The sequence below is a fragment of the Alosa pseudoharengus genome, unplaced genomic scaffold (genome assembly GCF_046254945.1).
Source record: "Alosa pseudoharengus isolate Yale_2024_CS ecotype anadromous, Long Island Sound unplaced genomic scaffold, YU_APseudo_1.1 YU_APseudo_1.1_scf_24, whole genome shotgun sequence".
In the NCBI taxonomy this organism is placed as follows: Eukaryota; Metazoa; Chordata; class Actinopteri; order Clupeiformes; family Clupeidae; genus Alosa; species Alosa pseudoharengus.
The window spans coordinates 10895585-10904783 of NW_027468689.1; the positions used below are offsets into that span (position 1 = coordinate 10895585).

Here is a 9199-nt window from a genome sequence, read left to right on the forward strand (position 1 = left end):
GCCAATAAATAAAAATAGAGCAAACAAGATTAGTTAAAAGGCCCTAGAGTACATCATCACTGTTTGCTGCACATAACATCAATAGAAACTGCAGGGGGGATGGAGAGAGACAGAGAGAGAGAGAGAAATAAAGAAAAAGAAAGAAAGAGAGAGAGAGTGTTTTGGTGTGTGTAGCTCTGGGGTGGGGGGGACTGTATAAACACAAACCTGCCTGCCTCCCTCAGCTCTGGAAACCCCCATACCCTTTCACCACCCCCCCCCCCCCCCCCCAACACACACACACACACACACACACACACACACACACACACACACACACACACACACACACACACACACACACACACACACACACACACACACACACACACACACACACACACACACACACACACACACACACACACACACACACACACACACACACACACACACACACACACACACACACACACACACACACACCCTGCCTCCCCTCACCTTGGTTCTCTTTATGTGCTCCCATGAGGCCCACTTAAGCCCTGTGCTCCCTGGCACTCCTGTGGCCTCAAGGACACACACACACGTAACCAGAGCAAAGCCCCTGTGCCTGTCCTGACTGACCGCAATCCTAGCCAAGGGAGGAAGTCAAATTTCTTTAAAATGTTTTGGATGTTATGAAAGACATCTATGCAAGTGCAACAAAGCACAAAGTATGTTAATATAGGCTTAAACATGAACCAAACTTCAACCTGTGTCAGGCTACCTTCTTGGAAAACCATTGTCTCTATTGAAGCCATCACCGTACCACCACCAGCCCTCCCCCAATTATAATTTCCTCTTTCATAAGTGAGCACCACCCTGTCATGTCCCTACCAATCCAATAATGCTTCAAGATGTTACGAAAGCATTCTAATCGATGGCGGTCAATTCGCTCGATCACAAAACCACCAAGCAGGGGCCAGTTCAAACTAGCGAGCACCGTTGCATTTGAAACGGTGGCAGGCGGTGAAAATGACCCCTCAAATGAATAATTGAATCAACTGGCCCTCCCTCTAAGTGATTGGAGAGGGAACGGGATCCACGGGACAGGTGGCCTGGCCTTGCGTCTGTGGCGCACCTGACTTCAGATGAGTGGGTAACGTGAGCTGATAACTAGTGCCCTGCAAATCCTTGCCATCCTCATACTGTGGGGTGGGGAAAGGGAGGGGAGGGGGGCATAGACAGGGCTCCAGCTGGACTCAGCAGGACTGGGGTGGGAGGAGAGAAATAGGGAAAACGAGAACAAGAGGGAAGACGCAAACGAGAGTGCGCAACAGATGGCTGGGAGGGAGGCATTTAGTCCGGTGGCAGTTTTGTCTTGTTTTCAGCTTTCACTGCTAGCGAGCCTGAGTGACAACTCGCACCACCTCACACATCACTTCCCAAAGGTGCCTGGCAAGGTGCATACAGCAGTCATGAAACGGTGACAGAAACTCTTCATCAGAAACCTTGACATTTGTGTGCATTACAGGGGATGCAACAATAAAATGATGCCTATTTTTATATGCACTGTATGTTTTGGTAAAACTGTGCTCTTCAGACTGATAAAATAAATTATAGGTGGTAATTAATTGAGACCACACTACACCTGGCAACATCACATTTAATTTTGGGATGGGTGCTTTCACCTCCTGTCACCATATATGAATATGTTAAGGTTCTTGATGAGTGGGGAAAGGCAGGCTGATGTTGGATGCTGGTAATCTTAAATACATTACAGCTAGAAGTATAAACTTTACTTGGTTCCTGTACACTAAATAATTATTTGTTGATTCAAGTGTTTCAATTTCAAATTTAGACCATTTGAAATGGTATATGTGTTGCACGTCATTGTGTGGTCATTAACAGACCATTTGACCTGAAATGATATGGATTTTTCCCTCCATCAAGGTTGGAGATGTGGATGTACACAGGTACTTTTTGTTGCCATGGTAACATGAATGCACATTGCCATTCTTGGTTTGGCTGTATTATTTTGCAGCCACGTGCAATCCACCTGCAGATCGGAATGAGTTACTTCCATCTACCATTGCTACAATGACATTGGTTTGATTCTGTACCAATTAATAAGAACAAAAAAAAAAATCACCTGCCTAGCACATAATTGATTAGATGACCAACTCTCCTCCCTCATCCATGTAAGCACCTGAGCCCCTCCCTCTCCTGAACATACAACACACCTGTTCCCATCCCTTAATGAAGACAACAGGGGCTCTGGGACCAGGGAAATACACCCAGTGGAGCAAAGACTTAGGAAAAAAAGAGGATAGGAAAAGAGGAAAGAATGCTGATGCAACAACACCCAGAAACATGCTGAAGATGTCTTACAGGTCAAAACAAATAAATTGTCTTTTACTTTGGTTCTATTTCAGTAGATGGTTTAGAGGAATTCCACATTATGGGCTCCAAAATCTTAACGTGTAAATATCATACAGCAGACTAATTCACCCCATCATCAGAGTTGGTAAATCTTGCGTTTCTACAAAAATACAAACACGTCCTTCTACACATTTTAGATATCAAGATGCTCGCAATAAAGTCTCAGGAAATGAATTATGTTAAGAGGTCTCTCGAATAGTGTACCATTGCAACAGGTCCACAAAAAAAGAAACTTGCTACTGTGATACTTGCAGCAGGTGTTGCTGACGTTTAATAGCTTAGCACACTGCGGACAATTGATGGAGAATCAGCCTTGACTAAGGCTAGGCCCGAAACTCGTGAGTGAATAAGCGTTCTATCTACCGAAACGACATTTGGTGCATCGCTATACACATGTCTGCTTTAACGTAACTAACTGAGGTTAATACATTTTCCAACTTGGCTAACGTTAGCAATTACGTTGCGCTGACATGATAAATGTATGGACTGCCTACTCAACTCCAGAATACACATTGGAAAAAGGGGAATGAGGTACTATTCAGCTTATACGTTTATTATCTTAACTACAAAGTGATGCTGTGCCAAAACAATGCATCCAATTTGACTAGGTAATGTTAGCTAACGTTACTTTTAAAGGGAAAAATCAGGCTACTTAGCTTAAGCACCAACTGATTCACTTATTTCTGCTAACGTTATCCAAAATTAATAACGAAACTGCGAGGCAGTTCAGACCAGCTGTAGATGAACTACTTTACAATGTCGCGTTATGTTAACATTTGAAGATTGCTAGTAACACTTGAGATTCGGCTGTTCTGTCTGTTGCAGCTAGCGGTAGCCAACTTGCTACTCGCGCACGAACACAAATTACACAAAAGGAGAAGCCAATTTAGCTAGCTAGCCACAGCTAACCTGGTCGGCCAGCTAGAAAGACCGAACCGCAACGAATGTCTAGCTTGTTAGCTAGCTGGCAAGTGAACCCAAAAAATACTAACTGGTGGGTGTTGCAAAACAGAACTCTCTATACTTCAGCAAGCGGAGCACACTTTAGTTGACAGACGCTGATCTACCAACTCTTCAAAGTGGACTGACTCATTAAAAGCAAACCATACGCATAACAGAAAGCACCACAAAAAAGATGAACCAGATGTAACAGTTTTGCGGCTGGCTGGCTTCCACGGCTATTTGCTTTAGCTAGCTATCATAGCGAACTACCTAGCTAACTGTTAGCCTTTTTACAAGCATAACATTGCACCTGCCCACTTGCACGATACCGTTGTTAGAATGCTCAAAGGTACATATAATGATCAATAGACAAACGGAACTTCCCCAACCCGTATAGGATACCAGCTGGCCAAATAACGTTAGTTACACACTCGCCGCTAGTCTGCTGGCAGCCCTGTAGTCTGTCTCTTAGCTAGGCTAGTTCTTTTATGGGCTAACATCAGATAATGTTAATGTAGCTAGCCGTGTAGGCTAATATAAAAACAGGAAAAACTAGAAAACTCTCACACGGGTCAACATTAAAAGGGCTCATATTCTCAACAACAATTTAGCTACTCTATCTGTTGTTTGAATAAATCTCAGCAATGTTCGTAACATAAGTAACAAGTGTAAATATAAAACGTTAACTACATCAGTGTTGGTTGACATGCACCGCTGGCTAGCAATTGCCAAGCAATGAATGAAATTAATGTAGCTAGCTAGTGATAGTAGGCTAGCTCGCTGCCCCCAGTAAAACATCCACAAAAGAACACGATTTTTGAACTTCACTCTACATTAACGACATAAGAGGAGTGGTTTGACATCAAATTGTTTCAATGTGCAAAATGTAGTAGATCTAGCATATTCACCTGTACCGTAGACTAACGTGTTGATGAGGATGAGGATGGTGGAGGTGGTAATGATGGAGCGAGAGGTTGTTGTTGTTGATGGGTTACAGTCGCCAGGACTACGGTGACTATGGCGCTGAATCACAGGGCAACAGTTGCTATAAAACTCCTCTTAGCGCAACCTACCTTGGGTGTCAGGAAAAGGCGGAGACATGTCGGTGGACAACATACATTGGTTAGGCAGTGAATTTGGGGAGGAGATTAAAAATGTAAATTGGGCTACAATTTTCAGTCATATTGAAAATTGGACCACTGTTAGCAAGCTAATATGTATTCTTATAGACACGAATCTCTTAAGTAAATATTTCCATGGCTTCGTAGAGACATCTGTATTTTCTCTTGGACATATTGGTCACCTGGGATTTTGGCCTAAAAGCCAAAATCATTAGTAGCCTACTCCAGTTGTGTAGAAGGAGGAAACTAGCCTTTCTTGCTGCCTGCAGCAGCAAGAGAGCTGTGACTAGCTTGCGGGAAAAAGCTGTAATTGATCGAAAACGATGGGCGGGACTTCCTTCTGATTATCGCTCCCATGATAAAGGTTGGTGGCGATGGCAGAGAAAGGGAAGCGATCTCTTTCCCCTTCTTTTGCGATTCGTGTATTCTGTTGTCGAATACCTACATCAATATTGCTCTGAGCCGTTTCTACATGTGATTTGCAAGGATTCCGGAGCGTGAACCAAAGGAGGATTACAATCCAAAAAATGATGTATACAAGCTGCAATTCAGAATAAACTGACGTTAATAATCTTATGAAAAAGCAAGTAGGCTAGCCTACTGACTAATATTCAAAACTATAAAGCAAATTGGCGCAGCTCATCGGCCTAAATGCCCAAACTCGTTAAACCAGACTACTTTGTTTATTAAATGCAAGATGACCATTCTTATTAATGGGCCATCACATAGGCTACAAAGGCATTATAATCCCGTATTGTAGTCTTAATCTTCATAGTCCCCACAGACAGACGGACACACGCACGCGCGCACACACACACGGACGCGCGCACACACACACGAAATCAGTGTCATCAGTCAAAATGAAATCAGTGTCGATCTCGAGTCAAAGCCTAGACCTAAGGCATCTTAGCCCAGCAGGGAAATACTGAACAGAGGCTTGTCATGAGAGGTTATTCATGACCTAGGCTATGCCTTAACAGAGCTTGCTTAAATGTATTGTGTGGTATTCCGTCATCAAGTTCTAAAGCTTGCAGTTAACACCATAGATATATATATATATATCTATGGTTAACACTGTTCCCGCCTTCCAACATGTACTGAGATGACACCCTCAGAGTGTATGCTGATGATGCTTGTGATGTCTCAATGGATGAATGAATGAGTCTACCGACGAGAGGGACCTGTACCACTGGCCCATTCATTGTAAACACATGTTGTCATGTAGCCTACCTGTGCTTCCATGTCAATCTATTACACCACCAAGACCAGTATACTCCCTCAGAGGGTCATCGGTAAAAAACACACAGAACATTAGGGATACATTAGGGATCGAATGTCTGACGGTATTCTAATGCAGATTAAATCAGGCCAATATTGGCAATGCCAATACTAAACACACACACAAAATAAACACAAATAATATATATATAAATATACAGGAAATATAATATAATGTATATAATATGTAGGAAATATAAGTATTCTGTATGGGGAAGCAATTTTAATTTTTTTCAAATAAAGATGTAAATATCATCCTATTTGAACAGGTTTCTGATGAAGGTTACCTGAAACCTCATAGGATGAGTGTCGTTATTTTAGTGGTTTTATCGGATTTTAGTGTTTATCGGACGATAACAATATGGTCCAAATGTTATTGTGGATAACATACATACAATTTAACATACTTAATTTCCTTCTGGATAAATAAAGTATCTATCTATCCATCCATCCATCCATCTATCTATTTACAATTCAAACCAACACAGTGTTTTGTACAGATTCAGAACAGTTTTATATAAAGGCATCATTGTGGCAGAAGTTGTCTATAAGGCACTCTACGGTGGTTAGTACCAGGTTGTTAGAGTTAAGACAATATGTGCAACAAGCTGGATAATGATTCCAGTGCAGGCTCAACATTCTGGTATTTTCTAGTGGCTTAAAAATGAGCATACAAATGGATTCAGAATAGTGGATCAACTTAAACATTTTAGTGCATAAAATCTAAACTGTTATTCTGAATGTATTAAACGATCAGTTAAGCTCTGCTGCTGATGCACTCTCGTGGCTGTTCAGGTGAGGTTCCATAGCAAAGGTTGTAGAGTTGGAAGATCATCCCTCGGTGTAGATACAGGACAGTTGACTGGGACAGCGCTCCATGCCACCAATGTGTAGGTAGCTGCCGTCGGATCCCTGCAGGCCAGGGTCAGTAAGGAAGTCCTGTGACATGCCATGGGTGTCATATACTGGCAACACAAGGAGCACAAATAGTATTTGTTTTGTGAAGCAAATTAATTACATTTGGTTGGAATTGGGAAGTTTCTGGCATTGTTGTAAAGCAATCTGATCATATTCAGCAGTTCAAAAATTCCATGCAATATCTATGATACTCTTCATGCATAGGCATAGCATGCAATACATTGTTTTGAACTTTGCATTCTTTTTTTTTTTAAAGGTCTCAAGGTCTTTAAGAGGTCTCATCATTTTTCTGACAAAGTAAACAAAAGTCATGATGTAAGCTGAGTCTCATCCTATCCAAAATGAAAGGAATGCAAGAAAAAACTTTTTTTTCCAGTGACATTGTGTGATAGATATATCTATCTACAGACTGTATTAGATTACACTGTTTTACTGTGTGATATGCCAATTCTTTAGTACATCTCAGACCCTTTCATTTGTTGTTTTGAATTAACCTAATGCCTGTGCTAACCCACAGCTAGCACCTCATACAGCTTGATGGTTTTTTGGGCCCCCACTGTCGACCTCAAGGCAGCGCTGCCATACCTAACCCTAACCCAAACCCTTGCCTAATCCTAGTGTCTTCCAGGCAGCACTGCCTTGAAGTCGACAGTGGGGGCCCAAAAGACCATATATCCCTCATACAACAATGCACACAGTGTGTAGACATCTGTAACTACAGTACTGTATATTATGGCTGATATGTTTAGTTAGAAGACAGAGAAAGCAAAATGTGACAGGTAAATTAGCATCATTTGGAGGCAAATAGAGAATATTTCGCAAATTAGTCAACACACACACACACACACACTAAATATACCTCATGATACATCTAGGCCTACCATTAAGAAGACATCAACTCACCCGTGATCCCTGAAAGAGCTCTGTGCACTAAGTCCAGATCAGATTGGGAGGTGGTGGGGACAGGCAGGGTTCCCCCACAAGCCTGCGTCTGCATGATGGAACAGGCTGCGGTCAGCCCTGTAGTCAGTGGTGAGTCATCGTATGATGGGGCACATGCCATATGGATGTGGCTGGAGAAACCTGGGTATCAGGAATAATCTACTCACAAACATGTCCACATTCCAAATTTGTTGGATTTAAAAATGGGAACGGCTTGTACTGATGCAACTTCTTCTGACGTACTACGCTTGAACCCTCCCGTGCACACACTGGCTGTGCATACAGTAGACATCTTCGAAGCAGCCCATCTGACGGCGTAAAAAAAACTGCACTCGTCATCGGGGCATGCTGCGTTAATATTTCTGAGACATGCCGTGGATTATTCCGTTTTTCTGGGAAAAAGAGTGTAGCCCCCGATGGTGTATTCTCTGACTGTAACAAACACCTGCTGCTCCAGCGACAGAGAAATGACATGATTCATTCATCACACTCCAGGGGGCCTACTCTCAGATGCCCTGTCCCGGGATGGAGCATGACTAAGACCTGATAACTAACTAATGACTAAGACTTCGGGCCCTATCATGACAGTCAAAAGCGCATCGTCACTCGTCAAAAGCTTATGCAAATTTAGTAGGATGTGTCCAGTCCACATTGGGAGGGTTTTCGTTATCAAACGTCGAGCGCATGGCGCAACAAGGTGTTCCTAGGTTTTTTAATCAGTCATGGGTGTGTTTGGGGCGTATAACATCATTTAAACCAATGAGAATGACATCTGTCATTCCCTTTAACGGCGCAAAGCGTGATGTCAAATAAATGCATCGGTATTTTGACATTCAACTGCACATTTGAAGGAGGCTGCTTGCGAAACCGTATGGAATAGTCATTCCACTAAACCATGCTTTACTAAAACCTAGCATAGCCTTCACGCATTTGCACTCCTCTATTATTTGAACTCATTGGCAAAGTGAAACTAACTTCACCATGGTGTCAGTCAACGACAAGACAGTTATATGCTGTTACTTTCACTATTGACTGACAATGGGTTACTATCGAAAACATGTGCTGGAAAAAGCAACACTTACCCTAATATTGCTCAAATGACTGAATAAAAAACATTAATCCTGCAGAGGAGTTGCTTATATCTCGTGACAGTGCATCTTCAGCTGTGCTCCATACGTGTCCCTCGCCTCTCTCCTAATCACTTTTAATCGTCATTACCAATTTGCAAATGATGGTGAATAACTACTCATCATGAGATGTACAGTATTTTCGTAATATCTTTATTCTAATTATGTTTCCCATTGTAATCGTGCAATTTGTAATGTTTTGCATGGACGTGCGCTGGTGTGCGTTCATGAATGATAGAAGGATGGTGCGTGCACCTGCCAATATGACTGTTGACAATGCGCTCTTAAAATAACATATAAACTCGCCATAGACTTCTGACCAGGTGTACAATAGCGATTTTTAGACAATGCGCCAGGCCACTCCCTAGGTTGTTAATTGCCACACCCCTGGGCGCATTGTTTAAAAAATTAACCGAATTAAACTTGGTGCCGGGTGGAAAACGAGTTTTACGCCATGTGCCGGGGTCCAAA

The 9199-nt window shown here is 42.4% G+C and overlaps 1 protein-coding gene across 3 annotated transcripts in view; it reads right to left on the reverse strand.

Annotated features, from left to right (window-relative positions):
- Positions 1 to 4369, reverse strand: part of rfx3 (regulatory factor X, 3 (influences HLA class II expression)) — a 28965-nt gene extending 24596 nt beyond the window's left edge. For all 3 annotated transcript variants that reach the window (XM_076303130.1, XM_076303129.1, XM_076303128.1), the window contains exon 1: positions 4251 to 4369. The gene's annotated coding sequence lies outside the window, so the exon portion shown is untranslated. The remainder of the gene's footprint in view (positions 1 to 4250) is intronic.
- Positions 4370 to 9199: the final 4830 nt, after the last annotated feature.